This window comes from Lepus europaeus, chromosome 2, assembly GCF_033115175.1.
Source record: "Lepus europaeus isolate LE1 chromosome 2, mLepTim1.pri, whole genome shotgun sequence".
In the NCBI taxonomy this organism is placed as follows: domain Eukaryota; kingdom Metazoa; phylum Chordata; class Mammalia; order Lagomorpha; family Leporidae; genus Lepus; species Lepus europaeus.
The window spans coordinates 161,478,182-161,500,211 of NC_084828.1; positions in this window are offsets into that span (position 1 = coordinate 161,478,182).

Consider the following 22,030-nt stretch of genomic DNA (forward strand, 5'->3'; position numbering starts at 1 on the left):
ATGCACCCTAGCTGATTCTGCCTGGCACACAGGAGACTGCCACAGTCCCTGGAGGAGAGACCAACGGCAGACAGCTGGTGCTCGAGGCCTGTGGGAGGCCTTGGCTTTTTGCCTTCCTTCGTTTTGCAAATATGGGGCACTTCAGACAGTTCATAGAAAATGTATATTATGAATAAACTGCATGGATTTCAAAATTGCACCAAAATCAACTTACTTTTTAATCCCACTTTCTCACGAACATGTTGAAATGCCCTTGTGTATACTGTTGACAGGACAGGGCTTATTTGCCACAGACCAAGAAATAAATAGATTGTATGAGTTTCTGGCGTCTCAAAATCCACAATCTAATAGAAAAGGCAAATGTGGGCCTATAAAGAATGAAGTTATAGGTATTTTTGGCATGCACAGGGACAGGAGGGAGAAGGCCCTTAGAGAGCTTGAAGAGAACTGAATGAGAACAGAGTAGATGCTTGAGTCTGGAATGCAGGTGCATCCGGAGGGAAAGAGTGCTGACATGGACTGTCAAGCAAGACGCAAGTTTCCATGGCAGGTGTAAAGGAGGTCTCGGAAGCTTTGTTGCTATGACGAAGCTGGTTGAAGATGAATTTGAAGGCTTGGGAAGAGGCTGAGACCTATTGAGTGTTGTGATCTTAATGCTTGTGTCCTCCCAAATTTGTCTGTTGGAATTTAGCCCCAATATGGCAGTGTTAGGCCGTGGGGCCTTTGGGAGGTGATCCGGTCATGAGCACACAGCTCTCATGAACGCTCTTGTGAGAGGCCCGAGGAGGCCTCTTGGCTCCTCCTCCCTCTGGGTGGACGCAGTGAGAAGGCACTGTCTTTCTCTGAAGAACAGGCCTTCACCAGACACCAGCTCTGTCAGCGCCTTGATCCTGGAGTTCCCAGCCTCAAGAACCTTGAGCAACAAATTTCCGGTGTTTGTGAATTATCTACAGTTTAAGGTATTTTGTTAGAGAAGCCTAACTGGCCTGAGACTTGGAGTAAAACATAACTTATGAGACATAAAAATACCACAGGTCACTACGTGAATATTAGAAGACATGTCTGTCCAGTGCTTCCTCTTCAAAAAGGAGTACAGCTTTGAAATATGCAGTGGGAATCATCTCCAAATAGAACAGAACTAGATGGACATCCTGTCGTCTTCATCCACGATCGTAAAAGTCACCAACAAAGAGAAAAAATAAGATCGCTTTAAAAGTGACTTAGAACATTTTTTTCCACTCGTACATTAAACTTCCATCACGTGTCCTTCAATCAACAAATATTTATTAAGAGCCTAGGGCACACTGCCAAGCCCTGTGTAACTTCTGTAGCTTGACTCTTCCTGGTACTTTTCCACAAAACAGGAACTATATTTATTTTTATGAAAGGCAGGGAGGGAGAGATGTCCCATCCACTGGTTCATTCCTTGAATGCTTGCAGCAGCCAGAGCCAGGCCCAAGCCAGGAGCCAGAAACTCAGATTGGGTCTCTCACATGAGTGGGAGGAGTCCAAGGACTTGAGCCATCACTCATTGCCTTGCAGGACACACCTTATCAAGAAGCTGTTGTGGAGAGCAGAGCCAGGACTCAGCCCATTATGCAGTGCGGGCAGTAGTAGCTCAACTGCTGTCCCAAACACCTACCCCAAGAAAAATTCTGATATTAATTTTGTGTGTGTTTAGCTCTAGGCTTTAAACTTCAAGAGCTACTGTTGGTGTGGTGGCAAAGCAGGGAAAGCTGACGCTTGACATGCTAGCATCCCATAGGGGCGCTGGGTCACATCCCAGTAGATCTGCTTCAGATCCAGCTCCCTGATAATGCTTTGGGAAACACAATGGATGAAGGTCCAAATGCTTGGGCCTCTGCACCCATTTGGGAGATCCAGATGGAGCCGGTGGCTTTCACCTGGTCCAGCCTCCACCACTGCAGCCGTTTGGGGAGTGAACCAGGCAATGGAAGCAGTTGCTCTCACTCTCTCTAACTCTACTTTTTAAATACATGTTTAAATCTTTTAAAAATTAATCAAATTTCAATAGCCAAGTTTTGAATTTATTTAAAAAGTATCAGTGAGTGTCCATTCTGACCCAAGCATGCATATGTATTTGTTCAATTGTCAAGTTCATATTATAAAGTTTTCACTGTCCATGGTCAGGGTATGACATATATGAATTCAGATAATTTAACCTTGCCAATGTAACTTTCCCCATCTGTAAAATGAGTCTACTTCACAGCTCTCTTCCAGTTAGAAAAATATGTGATTTGTGGAAAGGAGTGAGCTCTTTTGATTAGGAAAATATTCCTTACGTGCATTTTAAGTGCTGATGTAACTATCTACTGACTATAACTTTTGTGTACTTTTAAAAAGTTGTAACTTTTTATATGTTCTTTAACTAAAACTTAGCCTGAAACTAAACCAAAAGTTTGGGTGGAAGTTCACCCAACTTTAGATTTCGATATCATATAATTTTACATAAAATTTCCTTTCCTTTCAGCTCACTTAGTTTATATGTCCATGTACTAGTTTCTACCAAAATCACAAGGTAGCAAAACTCCAAATTTTGTGGCTAGCTAAAAGGAATGCAACCAGTCACCTTCCCACCTTCCTGGGAATTGAAATAATTGAGACAGACTCCTGAACTCTAGGTTGTGGTTCCAACGCTGGTCCATCATCATTAACTACTGGAAGTCACATAAACACTCCATGTGCTCCAACATAACTCCCATTACTATCGATAAAAGTTACACTGCTATACCAAGGGGAAAGAGAGGCCACAATAAGGCTTTTAAAAAGCTATTTAATATATCCGCTTTCACCAAGATAGACGATATCACTAAGACAAACAAGAAAAGATGTGCCCAATGTTATAAGGTATTGGCACTGTTAATCATATTTTGAAATATTACCAGCATATATCTTGGAAAACACACCACAGTTGCCCTATTTCCAGTGGGAGAGATGATAGATTTAATGTTGAGATACACTGATAATTCCAAGCCCTCTGTTTTCCCCTATGTAGGAAGTAGATTAGGTAATACCAGGTATGGTAGAGAAGTTTAAGTCCTAAAATGAAACCCTGTAAATTCCACCCCATTCTATTATCTTATTAAATATCTAAAGATATACATATGAGCATACTTCAAAAAGTTATGGGAAGTGGAATGAAATGATGGGCATTTTTCACAAATTTCTTGAAGAACCCTTGTATCTACATACATGTATAATCTCATTATAAACATCCACATTTGTATATATTTTATTAAATATGTTAGACATTTATCAGACATTTGGAATAGAGATGGAATTATAAAAAGGAAATGTTATTGAAATGATTAGCTGGTTTTCGTTGATATTTCTTCATTTTATGGTATAGCAAACACATACAATGCACAAGTCACTAGATTTCAAAGCATTGCTCCATTGATTGTTTTTATCTTCCCAGTTCTGTGAAGTAGATACAACATGAGCACTTATTCTCCTTTTGTAATAAGGGATGTGAAGTCAACATGTTACACCAAGTCCTCTGAGTTACATGAGGCAAAAGCAGAATGTGGTCCTTTTCTTCTACATTCAAACTCAGGGACCTTGTCACAGTGCCACCCTGGCCTTGCAACATGAGATCACTTACAGGGGGTTAGGGAGATAGCTCTGATCCAAGAGGGCGGGAGGTTCTTATTCCAGCGCCCCGGATCACCAAGAAATATGGCCCTGGGCTTGCTGGTCTTTGCAGAAGTTCTTTACTCTGTTCTCAATTATGATTTTAATAACTATGGGAGATATATTAGATTGCTGTTCTCCTTTTAGTCCTTACTAACAGTGTCTTGATTTTCTTCAGTGTGGCAATGTATAAATTTAAGTAGTCCATTTCCCAGACTCTCTTGCAGCTACAGTAGCCATGTGACATGGTCTGCGCCACTTCAGTATATAAAGAAAGTCACTGGATGGGGCTCCTGGGAAAGCTATTCATTGTATTTCTTTTGAATTTTTTAAAGAAATACCAACAGACATATGGAAGTGATACATATTTATGGGGAACTATGTGGTATTTTGTTACAGCTGTATATTGTGCAATTCTGAATTATGCTTACAAGCATTTAACGTTTCATTGTAGTGAAAGCATCAAAAATCCTGTCTTACAGGGTTTTTTTAATGGAGAAATATACAGTACAGTAACATCCTATGTAGTCACCCTACTGTGAAATAGAACCCCCCAATGTCTTACTCCTGTCTAGCTATAACCTAGTATCCACCATTCAATCTTTCCCCATCTGCTTCCCTCTTCCCTCCCAGCCTCTGGTAATCTGCATTGTATTTTTGGACTTCTATGAGATCACCTATCTTTTAGACTCCATAAATGAGTGAGAACATGTGATATTTTCTTTCTGTGCTGCACTTATTTTACTTAACGTAATAACTGCCAGTTCTGTCCTTGTTGTTACAGATGAGAGGCTCCCACCCTTTTAATGGCTGGGAAATATTCCATTGTGTGTATGTCCCACATGTGTTTTCATCAATGGGTAGACACTTAGTTTGCTTCCATTTCTTGACTATTGTGAATAGTGTTCCAGTAAACATGGGAGCATTGATGTCACTTTCACAGAGTTCGTTTCTCTTGGAGGTACACCCAGGAGTAGCATTGCTAGATCTGATGGTAAATCTGCATTTTGATGAACCTCCATACTGCTTTGACAATGGCTTAATAATTTACAACCATGCCAACAATATGCAAGAGTTGGAAATGTTACTTAAATGGGAACAGAATTATTGGCTGTACTCTTTGTCTTCCTTCTTCCTCCTGGGTGAAGCAGACAAAATAGAGAAGAAACAGCAGTCAGTGTGCAAGCATGAGGATGAACATGAGATACTTAATTCCAAGAGTTAGAGAGGGAGAAAGAGCCTGGATTCCTAGAAGCATCATGGAGCTACTCTGTGAGCTGCCTACCTCTAGACCTCTTGTTCTGGTAAATCCACAGTAGCTACTGTGACTAACTCCATCCTATTAAATAGTATAAAACAAAATAAAAATGGGAAGTAGGAAAATAATAAATGGATCCAAGGGAAAAATCCACCATTAGTCTCTCCAGCAGAAACTTTTGCACCCAACCATCAAGTCTCATCAACTGTTTCCCCTGCATGGAGTCCACCACCAGGGTGCCGCAAGGCAGGATCTCAGCTGATGCTTCCAGAGAACTGAGCCTTAGGGTAGATTTTTATAATTTTGCCACTGTCTCCATCTCCTTACTTGATAAATGGGGATACTTCTTCTTGGGATTATTCTCAAGATTTAATCAAAATGACAGGCAGTGCACCTAGAACAATGCCAGACAAAACATTCAAAGATGCTACCCACTGGTACTAGCATCTGGAAAAAACAAAGTCATTGCTTCCACACAGACAAGAAGGCCTGACTCCCAGAGGCAAGTCTCAACGACTCTCCCCTTGCCATAGAAGGCACCCCCATAAAGATCATTTTCTTCTCCCTATTCCTTCCTGTACAAGATCCTGTGAGTCTTGGAGTTTGCCCAGGGAGTGATCGTGATGAAAAAATAAACCAAGAGTATATATTGGGTGATCTGAGAGTTACAACAGAAGTATCAAATCTAGTTCCTTTCTTCAAGGACTCACACCCTAGTTGGGGAGGGAAGAAGGAACGGTTCATTAAACAATCCCAGCACTGTGATATGTTCTGTGAAATACTGATAATAAGTAGTATGAGGTTTTGGAGAAAGATGATCTCAATTTTTAGCTAAGGTTTAAGCTAAAACTAAAAATGAACAAAGAAGAGAGTAAGAATGAAACGGAGTTAAGCGTACCTTCAGAGAGCTGGATAACTTATAAATGCCCCCAGCATAGGGATGTTGTCTTACTCATATTGAATCCCCAGTACAAGTACAGTTCCAGGCACATAAAATGTATTTTCCCAATAGGATTCTGAACATTTTCTGTCCATGGGGTCTTGCCTTTGCAGGAACCACAGCTATTCAACTATCCCACTTCTTGCTCTGATGAAGTAGCTCATCGTAGACTAATGCTTCCAGCAAGAACAATGAGAAAAGACAGACAAGAATAAAATCAGCTTGGAGGCATCAGAAATCTGCCTAGGCATCTAAGACTGGAGGGGCTGAAGCTGAGGAAGGGAGACCCAAATGGCTTTTTCTCTGTCTTAACTGTATAAGGCAGGAAGTGAAGAGGCCAAGCAAAAGCAACATTGCTAAAAAGAATGGAATTCTATAATCTCCCAGGGCCACAATGACACAAGTTGGAATTCAGAAGGAGATGTTGGAGTAATTGTGACCCCTGAAGGCCATCCCCCAAAGAGCTGTTGAACCCAGGTTGACTCAGCCTGAGAAAGGTTGAAGTTGTTCTCTGGTCAGCTGAACCCTTGATTGGATTGACCTAAGCTCCCCCTACTCTGGATACCTAGATCTGTCTTCAGAAAGGTTCTCTGGAGGAAGATAACATCATGCAAACTCTTTGAAGTTTCTTAGATGCAGTGTCCCCTTGTTCTGCCAAAACTTGCCTGACATATGAAGAAATAGGGCTGAAGAAAAATAGATAACAGACAAAGCCTACAGGTATTGCAGATGTTGTGCTTATCTTAAAATGAGCACGATGTGTCTGATCAAGAAGTAAACAATTAGATGGAGACGTTCACCAGAGAATTTTCATCAGAGAATCTCTTTTGAAAAAGAAATCTAGTAGAAATTCCGAAACCAAAAATAATGTACTCACTGAAGATCTCAGTGGATAGGACACAGCTGGAGAGTGCGTGAGTGAAGTCTAACATAGACTCAGGAAATGTTCAGACCGAAGCCCAAGAGTGGGAGATGCAGAGAACAAAGAGATGTATTGAAGAGTTAGCGCAGACAGTGTCTAGACCCTCAGACAGAAACAGATTTGGAGAGGAAAAGGCCACAGATTTCCGAAATTGGGAGAAGACATCACTGCCAGTTAAAGCACATCATTGGAAGCCATGCTGGATAAAACTCTGTGATTCAAAGAACAGTTTCCTCTCTCACAAGTGATTCGTGCGTGGTTGAGAACTAAAACCACATGAGGCCACTTGAATTCATGTGATGTAGGCTGGAGAATAAGATACTTGTGCTAAATTTGACCTCAACTTTGCCTTTAAACTGGAGTAATCCTAGGCAGATCGGGCTAAGATACAGTTACCCTGGCTTAACATTAAACCAGGAAAAAAAATTTAATTTCAGCTCTTCTATTTAATATTTTTACTTTTCTCTGATGTGAGAAGAAACTGTGTTCCAAGCTAGATTGCCATTTTAATAACTTTTTCAGCTTTTTACAGTCCTTAAATTTTCCAAGAAACTCCTTGCCTTCTTTGATATTTGAATACAGGTATTTAGCCTGATTATTTCCATTTCTTTTTCTTTTTTAAATCTCCATTTGCAACAAACACAAAAAGATGCCAAGGTTTATAAGCTGTGAACTCAGTTTTCCTTAAAAAGAGCAAAGAGAAAGAGAAAGAAACAGACAAAAGACAAGACAGTGTTTTTCCAGTCTTATAGCTAGAGGGCAAATCTTCCTTAATAACTTTTTACTGAATATTTCAGGATTTCTTCTTTTCCTGGACAGGGTCCACCTGGCGCCTTTCAGAGGCTGTTGATAAGGTGAGGGGGAGTCCAGTGTTGGACTGTGAAAAGCCTTTGGAGAAACTGTTTCTTCTTCAGCTGCTCGATTTTGATTTGAGGAAAGCAGGGAGGAGCGATATTTGTCAACAAGTCATTCCGTTCTCACGCTGCTCTGCACTTTCTTCAGTAATCTTTGCAACTTCCTTCTTTCCGGGGGATCCTTCTCACTGATGAGTGGTCTTGGCGAGGCCCTGTTGGTTTCCTTCCATGTTTACAAGGTGTTGGCTGCCCTCCGCTTAACATTCCAGCGGGGCTGTGTAGCCAACGGTAACATGCTCCTTAGTTGAAAGTTGACTTGCTAATGCTTATCCCCCTTGAACTCCCAGGAGCCACTGTTTTTTTCCCAAGAGTTAATGCTCACTGGACCAAAGGGAGCCCTGATGGCTGACTTATCATCCTCCATTCCTATGAAGAACCTGACTCTGGGGAATGGAGAACTGACCTAGCATATGCAAAGTCAATAGTGTTCAACATTCTCTCCTTCTAGAGAAGGAAGAGGGGAGGGAGTTCCAGTGGGTACTCAAACCTGGTGGGAGGGCCCATCAGCAAGGTCCCCATAGTGGGGATGAGTGGCAAGATATGGGGAGGGGAACTCTGACAAATTAGGTCCAGCCTCTGTATTTTAAGGGCTGCCCCCGACATGAACGTGCCTCGCTGGTCCTAGGTCATCTCAAGCTGTAGTTGTGAAATAAGAGCAGGCCCTCAGAGCTCCTGCAAAGAAGATCACTCTCACTCCTCTTTGTCCTGCACCCCTAACTGTCTGTCTCAAAGAACATCATTTCCTTTTTTTTTTTTTTTTTTTTTTTTCAGGAACCCAGTAGATCTCATGCTCGATCAGCATTTATCTATTTTAGATCTGAAAAGAACATTGTTTCTATGGTGACCTGAGAGGGAAAAAATATACAAGAACTAAAACTCTAAATCCCCTAAGCCTGACTGTAGGTCTAGCTAAGCGGCATTTGCAGATCTGAGAGTGAGCTTTGCTGCTTTGTCTGCTCCATGAGACCTGAGCCCTTAGAGGCCAAGGCTATAGTTTAACCATTGCTCCCCAGAGACTGGGGCAGAGGTCTGGCCTCCAGTGAAACTCATGAAACTCATTAAAAAGCTCTTTCTTTTGAGGCATAAGATTGGCAAGTAATCTCTCCACCAGTAACTCAAGACAAAATGGCACTTGTAATCCACTTACAAACATCTAATAACATCTAACACTGCTGTGCATCAGGTGCTGAGTTTGGTGTCGGGTTAATACAAACTCACTGAAGAGTGAGGCCCTGATGTCACCCGGCTTCCTATATGACTGGAGGATTGAGACATGTGCAGAGATACTGGTCAGCCATGGCAGAGTAGTGGGATGATGCAATCTGCACTCGAGATCTGTGTTGCCAAACATGTCAGCCATGAGCCGCAGGTGCCTGTTTACATTTAAAAGAGATGAAAACTCTGTTCTTCAGTTGCAGGCTCTTCATTTCATTTGCTCTGTGGCTTACGTGTGTCTAAACCTGCATAATGACAGAGCCCAGGTGGTTTTCCATTATCACAGAAAGTTCTGTTGGATATTGATGCTCTGGAAGTTCAGAGATATGAGAAGCCTCATCTGTTAGGTGGTCAGGGGAGGCTTCATGGGCTGTGTGGCCTAGAAGGAGCCATGGCAGAGGGAGAGGACCCCGATGGGAAGGGAGGCCTTCCACGGGCTGGCATCCACTGAGGGCACCGTGGAAGCTGCTTGGTGCAAGCATTCGTAGTTCTGGGATCCCAGTCACTCTCCTGAGTGTCTTCTCTCTCTTCCTGCTCACCTATCTCCTCACCATGAGGAGATCTGGCCATTCTTGCTGTCCATTCTCATGGTTCTTTTACCAGTGCATTACACGGGAGTCCATCTGGATCCTGGCCCAGCCACGCTCAGGTCACAGCCACACACCACCTCGTGTGGCCTCCTCCTCTGTGGGCCAGGCACTCACCGGGAAGCACACCGCCTTCACCAGGGGTTTCCATAGTCTGCCCGTGTGCCAGTCCCGACTACCATAGCTCACGCGGCTCACACAGCGAAGACTCACGGCTCACGGCTATGCAAGGCGAAGGTCTGAGCTCAGACTGCCCTGAGCTGGTTTCTCCTGCACCCCTGTGCTTGCCTTGCAGATGGCCAGCTTCTCAACTCTGTGACTCCCGTGTCTCTCCCTCTCCTTAGAAGATGTTAGCTATCCCTGTCATGTCATGTTGGATTGCGACCTTCCCCTCGGACCCCATTTAACCTCAGTCACCTCTTAAAGGGCCTTGTGACCAAATACAAGGATACTCCAAAACGTTCCTGGGAAAATGAATGTTATGAAAACACTGTGTGGCCGGCGCTGCGGCTCAATAGGCTAATCCTCCGCCTTGCGGCGCCGGCACACCAGGTTCTAGTCCCGGTCGGGGCACCAATCCTGTCCTGGTTGCCCCTCTTCCAGGCCAGCTCTCTGCTGTGGCCAGGGAGTGCAGTGGAGGATGGCCCAAGTCCTTGGGCCCTGCACCCCATGGGAGACCAGGAGAAGCACCTGGCTCCTGCCATTGGACCAGCGCGGTGTGCCGGCCGCAGCGCGCCTACCGCGGTGGCCATTGGAGGGTGAACCAACGGCAAAAAGGAAGACCTTGCTCTCTGTCTCTCTCTCTCACTGTCCACTCTGCCTGTCAAAAAAAAAAAAAAAAAATTCAAAAAAAGAAAAAAAGAAAACACTGTGCATGCATTTCAGGGGTTTTTCCCTGTGCTAACATAATTTTACCTTTTAGTTTCATTTTCTATGAACTTTTTTTTTTTTTTTTGACAGGCAGAGTGGACAGTGAGAGAGAGAGACAGAGAGAAAGGTCTTCCTTTTGCCGTTGGTTCACCCTCCAATGGCCGCCGCGGTAGCGCGCTGTGGCCGGCGCACCGCGCTGTTCCGATGGCAGGAGCCAGGTGCTTCTCCTGGTCTCCCATGGGGTGCAGGACCCAAGGACTTGGGCCATCCTCCACTGCACTCCCTGGCCACAGCAGAGAGCTGGCCTGGAAGAGGGGCAACCGGGACAGGATCGGTGCCCCAACCGGGACTAGAACCCGGTGTGCCGGCGCCGCAAGGCGGAGGATTAGCCTGTTGAGCCACGGCGCCGGCCTATGAACTTTTTTTTTTAAAAAAATATTTATTTATTTATGTTGAAAGGCAGAGTTACAGAGAGAGACAGAGAGATCTTCCATTCATGGTTCACTCACCAAATAGTCTCAACAGCCCAAGCTGAGCTGAGCTGAGCTGGAGCCAGGAGCTCCATCCGGGTCTCCCACGTGGTTACAGGGCCAAGCACTCACTTGGGCCATCCTCTGCTGCCTTTGCAGGTGCATTAGCAGAGAGTTGGATCAGAAGTGGAGCAGCCAGGAACCAAACTGGCATCACAGGTGGCATCTTAACCCATTATACCACACACCAGCCCTTCCCTAATTCCTTTATTAATTTTTTTAAAAAATTTATTTATTTGAAAGGCATAGTTACAGAGAGAGATCTTTATCCATTGCTCATGTACTTGGCTCATTGTACATCACTAAAGAAAGATCAATCTTTAATCATTGGTTCACTCCCCAAATGGCTACAACAGCTAGGACTGGGTCAGGCCTAAGCCAGGAGCCAGGAGTTTCTTCCAGGTCTGGTGCAGGGGCCCAAGCACTTGGGCCGTCTCTCACTGCTTTCCCAGGCACATTAGCAGGGAGCTGGATTGGAAGTAGAGAAGCCAGGCTCAAACTGGTGCCCATATGGAATGCCAACACCACAGGCGTCAGTTCTACCCACTATATCACAGTGCTGACCCTTTGTGAACTTTTTAAAAATCTTGCTTTTATTTATTTGAAAGGTACAGGGGCGGCCAGTGTTGTGGCATAGCAGGTAAAGCCACTGCCTGCAACAAGACACCGGCATCCCACATGGGTTCCAGTTCAAGTCCTGGCTGGTCCACTTCCAATCCAGCTCCGTAGTCCCTAGTAATGTGCCTAGGAAGGCAGCAGAAGGTGGCCCAAGCGATTGGGCACCTGAACACACCTGAGAGATCTGGAAGAGGCCTCTGGCTTCAGCCTGACCATTGCAGCCATTTAGGGAGTGAACCAGCGGTGGAAGAGAGTCTCCATCCCTCCCTCCCTCCCTTCTCTCTCTCTCTCTCTCTCTCTCTCTCCCTCTCCCTCTCCCTCTCCCTCTCCCTCTCCCTCTCCCTCTCCCTCTCCCTCTCTCTCTGCCTTTCAAATAAATAAAATAAATCTTTTTGAGAAAGAGGAAGAAAGGTTACAGAGAGAGAGAGATCTTCCATCCACTGGCTCACTCCCCAACTGGCCACAACAGCCAGCATTGTATCAGGCTGAAGCCAGGAGCCAGGAATTCATCCCATGTGTCCCCCATGGGTGGCAGGGAGCCCATCAAGTGCTAGAGCCATCATCTGATGCTCCCCAGGGTACACGCTAACAGAAAGCTGCAGCAGAAGTAGAGCAGGCACTACAATGTAGGGTGTAGATGTCCCAATGCTTAAGCCATTGTGCCAGCTCCTCCTTGAACTCCAGGAAGTGCCCTTGTATCATTGCATTCTGAGACACTGGAGGTTGGGACTTCCACATATAAACTGGGGCAAGTGCAGTTCAGCTTGTGTTAGTGATGAAGGAGGACAGAGGCCATCTGCCCTGATGCCAGATCAGGCCGGGCAGCGAGCAGGGATGTCGGAGACCACAGCCACCACCATCACACCAAACCCTCGTGCTCTAGTCCTTTGCATTGCGTTAACTTAAGGTGTTAAAATCTGAGCTCATCATTCATGCCCAAGCCTCTTGATGACCGCTGGTCACTCTCGCCAACCTTTCATTATGATGCCTCTAATTTATCTTTGCTCCCCTCTCATTGCCTCTAATGGGGAGCCATTTACCAAATCCAGTAACATTTTTTGGAGTGCATACTTCTTTCATGTTATTGCCCAAATTTTTTGACAGTTATCTGATAACTGGTTGCCTCCATCGTAGTCTTTTCAGGATGTGTTTGCCAGTTGCAGTCGTGTGCCTCTCTCTACAATGCTTTTGGTGGTGCTCACTGCCTGTAGTCCCGTGTTTGAGCTCTTTCTCAACAGAGCCTAGTTTTCTTATATCTGCTGCAGGCCTCACTGTGGAGAGCAACTGAGCTAATAGGAGGAGTGGTGGTCAAAAGAACACAGCTTTCAGAGTCAAACAGACTTGGATTCAAATCCTGACTTGGCCATTACTCATGGGGATTTTTTTAATTTAAAGATTTATTTTTTTATATGAAATACAGAGTGGCAGAGAGTAAGAGATGGATCTTCTATGTGCTTGTTCACTCCCCAAATACATTAACCAGGAGCCAAGAATTCTGTCTAAACCCAAACACATGAGCCATCACTTGCTACCTCCCAGGCTCATTAGCAGGAAGCTGGATTGGAAGCACAGAGGAGCTGGGACTCAAACCAGGCACTCCAATATGGGACGAGGGCATACCAAGTGAGGGTTTAACCTGCTGCACCATGATGCCTGTCCCACTCATTGGGATTTGAAATATGTGAATAAAAACTCAGTTCTTCTCTCTGTGCTCTGAAAATTCAGAATTCAGTGTTGCTGGAGAAATGCTTATATATATATATATATATATATATATACACACACACACACATATATGTGTGTATACACACATACATACATATATATACACACATATATATTTACATATATATGATGCCTACTTCAAAATCATAGATTCCCAGTTACAGACCCAAAAATAATTATTATCCTTGTCTCTACTTGGGGTATTCTCTTTTCCTACCTTTGAGCACCTTATTCCACCCACTGGTTGTGACCTGAACACTTTCCATGTCCATCTTAGTTGCACTTATAACCCAATATCTTTTTCTGATCCATAGTCAGATGCGTTATCCATTGCACAACTGGCCCCGCCCCAGTATCTTTTTCTAAACATTGATTGATTTGAAGGGCAGAGGGACAGAGAGGCAGAGACAGGGAGGGATTTTTCCATCCACTTGTTCACCCTGCAAATGGTCACAACAGTCAGGTCTGGACCAGGCTGAAGCCAGGAGGCAGGAATCCCAATCAAGTGTCCCATGTGGGTGCCAAGGACCCAAGCACTTTTGCAGTCTTCAGCTGCATTCTAAGATTTGCTAGCAGGAAACCAGATCAGAAGCAGAGCACCTGGCACTTGAACCAACATTCTGACACAGGATGCTGACATAACAGGTGGCAGCTTAACCCACTATGTCTCAACGTGAGCCCCTATCTTAGTTGCATTCTTTAAGGTCCACCTCTTTCTACATCACATTCATGTGCTCGCTTGCTCTGTGTGTGTTGATTACTGTCAGTGTCCCATTCGCCTTCCCATCTGCCTGATGAGGGCTGCTTCCTGTGAACACCTTCCATTAGCTCTCTTTGCTGGCCAGGAGGGTATCCATGCCCTCGACTCCTACAAGCCAGAAGTCTCAGGAAATTCAGTAGCCTTCAGCCAGGACAGATAGAAGGTTGGTGGATGAAGCCTCAAGCTGTCTTGCCCATTTTGATGGATGCCTGTCAAAGCAATCTCCACTCCCCCAGGGCTGCCAGCAGGATGGTCACTGCTCAATAGCATGCCCTTTACTGGCCTCAGTCCCCTCAGCATCCCACTTCCTCCACTTAGCACAGCTTGCTGGTATCCACCGTACACACTACTTGCACTCCAAGCCTCATCTGAAGGCTATTTCTGATTGAATCCAGCCCAAGAAGCAGACACGTATGCCACCTTCCATCACCTGCACTGGGCTGGCTAGGTCATTCGTTTTGTGACTCCTCGATGGCGCCTCACAATAGATGCAGGCAGCCAGCACTCAGTTCAGTCGGTAGCCAGGAGGAGGAGGATGCTAGGTTCGTGGGTTATCTGTGGTGCTACACGAAGTTCTTTGCAGGGCTGTGGGTTGTGGGAAGCCCCTCCTGACTCCAAGAGCAAGCAAAGCAAGCAAGGACAGAGGAAATGCCACCGTCACATTTCAGAAATCACAAAAGCTGTGGTGTGGTTAAATGCACAGTGCAGCATGTTCTTTGTGATCCATCTGATGGCCTGGGACCCCCTGACCATGGTCGCCTAAGCCGATTGCCATGAACTTTCTCTTCCTTGTTCCTGGATGTGAGAGCGAAATGTCTAGCTTGTGATTATCTTCCACTGACATCACAAAAAATTTTGTTCACCTATGTTTTCTTGTTGTTCTCCCCGGGGAACCTGCAACTGACTTTGCTTTTGTCACTGAGCATCTGTTAGCAGAAGCTCTGCGAACCTTCCTGGCCCTTGTCAGATCGCACACCATATGCTGTTATCTTGCTGGTCTTGCACATTTTCCTAGTTGACAGTCACCGTAAGCTTGCGTGTGTGAACACATTCATCACAGACTCAAGACTTTGTTCAAAATTTGTGTTAACTCTGCAGTGCCGTGGGGTACAAGGACCTTCTGTGCTCAACGTGAATATTTGGGATTCACGGAAATGAGAAATCCCAGAGCTCGATCACGTTTAACATTGGCCGGTAGCCCCCCTAGTGTGGGACTGTGCTTGAAATTTCTGAAGTCTTGCAAGCACCAGAGAGGCACACAGAATGTGAACTGTGCAAAATGCTGTTTATTGTTATTATTGGTGTTAAAGGCCATGTAATGATTCCCTCTCTAATAACGTTCTGAATCCAAAGTAGCCAATAAAACATAGTTCTACGTGCAAGCCAACTAAGCGATCCTGCCACATCTGTTCTCCAGAAATCTCATTGTGGGTGTCACCGTAGGTACAGGAAGTATTTCCATGCTCTTTATGCTTGGATTCTTTCTTTCACATCCCAGGAATCCTACCATGTTCTTTAGCAGGGAGTTGTGGAAATCCTGGAAAAAATGCGACTTTTGGTTCTGAACAAATTCCAAGCAAGACAAGTATGGGCAGCAGACAGTATCCTGTAGCTATAATCTTGATCATTTCTTTACTATTTGAGCACCACTTTTACTGACTCATTTCTCGTTTTCATTCATTCCTAGTCAATAATCAGTTGATCATCTCTCTTGATGAGATTTTGCACTTTGGCCAGAACACATCATTAGGATCCCTCAGTCCTGAACAATGCCTAACAACAGAACAACTAACTGTGGACTGTCTCTCACTCAAAGTGTCCCATTCTGTACTTCAGCCTCCTCGGTTGCGTCTTAGCTTGTGTTTGCTAGGCTGCCTCCCATGAATTTCCATTGCCTGGCAAATTAAATGGTGCTTTTCCAGGCGCTGCACTTAAACAGTATCACAGATCTGTCTCCAGTGTTTTCTCCCAAGCTAGCTGCAGGATAAATGCTAGGAACATATTGCTGTGCCCTGTCATTCTCACCCGAACAAGGCAGTTCTTCTTATCTAGAGTCTCAAGTGAAATCAGGTGACTTTATAAAGAATTATTTAATTCATTCTTCCTTCCCTTTGGCTCTTGGAACAGAAAACTGTCTTGATTCTAGTGGTGTCTGTGTTCCTTTCTCATATAATGTTGGGACTTGTTTGTTTCATTACTTTTTCTTTGCTTAATTTGAGGTATGATCCCATAAGCCATGTTAGATAATCCAGAAAGAATTGGAGTGTCTAAGCCCAAATTTGAAAACTAATGAGTTCTATTTCATAGGAAATAATTTTCAGTGTCTCCACCCAACTACGTCCAGCAATGTCAGGCTGGTTGACTCGTGAAATTGGTCATAGTCAGGGTATTTACATAATGGAATCAGCAAACACTGCAAATCAGGGCTTCTTCCCCAAACCACTCCTCTTGCAGAGAGCCCATGGTTAAATATTTACCACCACACCACTGGTCAAAGGTCAGCCTATATTTGTCATGAGAAAGCAAGACCTTACGGAAGCATTTAAGCAGTTATCAGAAAAACTGATCCAGTGACTAATTCGAAGTCATTGGTTCCCACCCCTTTGAGACCCATTATTCCCTTTATGTAGTAGATACTTTGTAACATACTCAGTTGCATTCTGAAATAAAATTCATTGATAGTAAACTATATATATGTAAAACTTCTTTTAAAAACCAACATAACATACCAATATTATCATATAGGAGAAATTAAAGTAATTTATAATAAAATAGTTTTCATTTTTTAAAGATTTTATTTATTTGAAAGGTAAAGTTACAGACAGTGAGACAGTGAGAGGGAGAGACAGAAAGAGAGGTCTTCTATCCACTGGTTCACTCCCCAAATGGCCACAATGGCCAGAGCTGAACCAATCCAAAGACAGGAGCCAGGAGCTTTTTCCCGGTCTCCCATGCACATCCGGGGGCCCAAGCACTTGGGCCATCTTCCACTGCTTTCCCAGGCAATCACAGAGAGCTGGATCAGAAGAGGAGCAACTGGGACGTGAGCCAGTGCCCATATGGGATGCCAGTGCTGCAGGTGGAGGATTAACCTATGTGCCACAGTGCTGGCCCTAATAGTTTGTATTTTAATATGTAAATAGTTGGACACAACTATACTGGAAAATAAGATGAAGAAGCTATATGTCTATAACTTTATTTTGAACCATTATGAAAGTAATAGCTCTGGCCAGCGCCACGGCTCACTTGGCTAATCCTCTGCCTGCAGCACCGTCACCCCAGGTTCTAGTCCCAGTTGGGGCGCCGGATTCTGTCCTGGTTGATCCTCTTCCTGTCCAGCTCTCTGCTGTGGCCCAGGAAGGCAGTGGAGGATGTCCTAAGTGCTTGGGCCCTGCACCTGCATGGGAAACCAGGAGGAAGCACCTGGCTCCTGGATTCGGATCGGCACAGGGCGCCGGCCATAGCAGCTATTTGGGAGGTGAACCAATGGAAAAGGAAGACCTTTCTCTCTGTCTCTCTCTCTCACTGTCTAACTCTGCCTATCAAAAAAAAAAGTAATAGCTCCAACACAGAGTGACAGAGGTGAGTCAACAGGATTTTCTGAAATGATGAACAGCTCTAGGTAAAATTCTACACAGTGCAAAATACACTCTTCCCATAACTCCCCAAGCTAGTTGCTTCTTGGAAGACCCAATTCATGTTAATGTCATATGTAAAGCAGTTTGTTTCAGCGTATAAGAATAAATTGAATTCTGGGTTCAGGTTACTTACCTGTGTATATTACCTACATTCTAAATTCATGGTGATGGGGCCCATGCTGTGGCGAAGTAAGCTAAGCCTCCACCTGTGGTGCCAGCATCCTATAGGGGTGCCAGTTCATGTCCTGGCTGCTCCTTTTCCTATCTTGCTCTCTACTAAGGCCTGGGAAAGCAGTGGAAGATGGCCCAAGTGCTCTGGCCCCTGCACCCAAATGGGAGATCTGGAAGAAGCTCCTGGCTTTGGATGGGTCCAGCTCCAGCCATTGTAGCCATTTGCAAAGCAAAGCAGTGGATGGAAGACCTTTCTCTCTGTCTCTCCCTCTCTCTCTGAAACTCTACCTCTCAAATAAATATATAAATCTTTTTAAAAATGTATTTAAACAAATAGATAAATAAAGTCATGGTGAATGTTGATAGCTCTTCAAACTAATGTCTCTGGCACTGATCACTGAAGGCCAGTAATGCCACCCAAAAAGATAGCCAAAACTATCTCCCAGAGACTTGTAGTCCCCTTAGTGCTGGCCTGAGCCAGCACCAGCACTCTGAATCAAAATCAAGAAGTCCCCTTGTAGGTCATCGAATATTCTCCTTTGTCCTGGTACAGTGGTTCTGAGAAAGAAGAGCCAACTGACTTAGTGAAGGGCACCCAGAGGGAAGGCTCAAAGCTTCCTGAACTCTGAGCAAATCTGCACGATTCAGGGTCCGCTGTGAGAGAGGCCACAGGACCCTAAGGAAAGGAGGCAGAAAGATGGGCTGTGTAGCAAGTGAGGGGCTGGGAAGGGAGAGGGCAGAAGGAGCTGACATTGGTGGAAATGGGAAGCAACAAGTGGATTTACCCATTCTGGGGCATTACAGAACTGGGGACTCCCTAGAAATGACTACAGGTACCTGCTGGTGTTGGCTTCTAATAGTACTTCGTGGTCAAGGTACTTCTAAATGGGGAATTGCTAGCAGATAACAACCTAGAGGAAAATGGGTATTTTATTTTTCTTTTGTCCCCTTCATTCTCTTGCATTTGATCACTCAGCTTTTACTTAAAAGAAAAAAAAATCATGTCAATGCATTGAGGCTCTGGCTTCTTCATTGGATGTTGCTATTAACCAAAAGGGCCTTGTTGCCTAGATGCTGAAGTGGAATGCCATCAATGTATCCTTGGGTTAATATTCTAAGCTAGCTATGCAGTGATTCTCAGCGTCTGCTCTGCCTCCAGTATTTGACCTGCTTGTAGGGAGAGTTCCTTATCTTCTAACTTTGTTGACCCAAGTGGTGGTTCTTAAATTTTTCAGTTCAAGGACTGGATGCAAAGAGTTTTTGAAAATCTGCTAGTCACCTGTCTTGTCCATTCTGCATTTTTTAAAAAAGATTCATTTCTTTTATTTGAAAGGCAGAGTTACAAAGAGAGAGACAGAGGCAGAGAGAGAGAGAGAGAGATCATCCATCCACTGGCTCACTCCCCAAATGGCCACAACAGCTTGGGCTGGGCCAGGCTGAAGCCAGGAGCCAGGAGCTTCTTCTGGGTCTCCCATGTGGGTGCAGGGGCCCTAGCACTTTGGCTATTTTCCTGGTGATTTCCTAGTGCATTATCAGGGAGCTGGGTCAGAAACAGAGTAGCTGGGGATAGAACCACAGCCCATGTGGGATGCTGGTACTTCTGTCTTAACCTGCTGGGCCACAGTGCTGGCCCCTATATTTTTTAACTAATACTTGTATTGAAATATACATAAAAGGAAGTGCACCAATCACTAGTGTTGTGGGTGTTTATCTATAAGTAAATACCAACATTTAACCACCACCTAGATCAGGAAAAGACATGACCAGACACTAAAATCCCCTTTGTGCTTTCCTCCAATACAACCAGAGAGTACCACCTTGTATTCTAACTTCCAAAATCATAGGTTGATTAGCCTCTTCAGATAGATAGAATCACGGAGTTGTATTTTTATGTGCATCTCTTGCTTCTTTCATGTACCATTATATTTGCAGCATTCATTCACATTTGCGTCATCATTAAAGTTTATTTTTTCTCATTGATGGCTAGTATTCTTTTATATGACTACATAACATTTTATTTATCCATTTTACTATTGATGAATATGTGGGTCGTTTTTGCTCAGGCATGTTGTGATTGGTACTGCTATGACTATTTTCTGTATCTTTTACCTGATGTGCAGGCATTTCACTGAGAATATACATAAGAATGGAATTATCAAATCCTAGTGTTTGAACATATGTCACGTTTCAACAGATACTGGCAAATGCCTTTCCAACATAGCTATATCAATTTCTGTCCTCACCAACAGGCTATGGAAATTTAAATTTCTCTACATCTCATCAACCCTGGCTCTCATCTTTGTATGTTTTCATTTTGGCCTTGTAGGTAAATGCATAATGCTATTCTAGTATCATAAAACTCACTTCTTTCTCTCTCTTTTTTTCTTGAGATTTATTTATTTGATTGAAAGAGTTTCAGAGACAGAGAGAAAGAGATCTTCCATCCATTGGTTCACTCCCCAGATGGCACCAGACCAAAGCAGCTAGGACTGAGCCTGGCCAAAGCCAAGAGCTTCTTCCAGGCCTCCCACATGGGTAGCACTTGGGCCACCTTTCACCCAGGCCGTCAGCAGGAAGCTGAATTGGAAGTGGAACATCCAGGACATGAACTGGTGTCCATGGGGATGCCAGCATCGCAGGCAGCAGCTTTACCCACTACACCACAATGCTGGCCCCCTTACAATTCATTTCTAAGTTAACCAATGAAGTTGATCACTTTAGCAGCCAAGCATGCCTGATATTCATCTGTAGCACACCAAAATAATTGGCGTTTATTCTCAAGAGTTGTCGTCTGTAACATACTGGTTATTAAATATTTTAGTAAGCAGTTTTTCTGTGAAATACAATTGACATACAACAAACTATGGTTTGTTTGTTTGTTTTTTTTTTAAGATTTATTCATTTGCTTGAAAGGCAGAGTTACTGACAAAGAGGGAGAGACAGAGAAGTCTTCCATCTGCTGGTTCACTCCCCAAATGACCACAACAGCCAGAGCTGGACCAATCTGAAGCCAGGAGCCAGGAGATTCTTCCAGCTCTCCCATACGGGTACACAGGCCCAAACACTTAGGCCATCCTCTACTGTTTTCACAGGATGTCAGCAGGGAGCTGGGTCAGAAGTGAAGTAGCTGGGATTCGAACTGGTGCCCATATGGAATGCTGGTGCCATGCACAGATGCTTAATCTACTATGCCACAGTACCAGCCTCAGAAACTATGTTTTTAAAGTGTAAAATGTGTAAGCTTTGGCACCAGTGCTGTGGTACAGCGGGTTAAACCGCAGCCTGCAGTGTCAGCATCCTGTATGGATGCCAGTTCAAGCCCCAGCTGCTCCATTTCCAATCCAGCTCCCTCCTAATGTGTCTGGGTAAGCAGCATAAGATGGTCCAAGTTCTTGGGCTCCTATACCCATTTGGGAGACCCAGAAGAAGCTCTGACTCCTGGCTTCAGATCAGCTCAGCGGTCATATGGGAAGCAAACTAGCAGGTGGAAGACCTCTTTTTTTTTACTGTCTCTACCTCTCTCTCTAAATATGCCTTTCAAATAAATAAAATAAATCTTTTTTTAAAAAAATGTAAGCATTGACGAATACATGGAACACCATCACCACAATCAAGATATAAACAAATCCACCACCCAGCAGAAATTTCTCCACATGCTTTAGTAATTTCTTCCTCCTCATTCATATTTCCCACACCTCATCTCCAGATCACCCTGATTTTTTTCTACTGCGCTGTCTCATTTCTGACATTCTTTATTTATGGGAACACAAGAACCTCTATTCTAGCCATCTCCAGTTACACCACTGTCTTTTAGGTCTCATTTTTAGAATTCCTTATATAAATGAAACCATGCACCAGATAGTATTTTGTATTCATCTTCACTTACTAGGTGTAATTATTGTGAGCTTTACTATATCGCAATGCCTCAGTAATGCATTCCTCTCTTTTTTTCTCAAGAAGTATTATATTATGTGAATATACTGCAGTTTGTTCATCAGTTCACCAGTTGGGTTGTTTCTGGTTTGGGACTACTGCTAATAAAGCTACTGTGAACATTAGAGGCAGGTGTTTGGCCTAGGGGTGAAGGTGCTGAGTGGGATGCCTGCATCCCACATCAGAGTGCCTAGAGTCGAGTCGTACTCCACCTGAATGTAGCTATCTGCTAATAGAGATCATAGAAGGCAACAGTAGTGATAGCACAAGTTGTTGAGTTCTTGCCACCCACCTG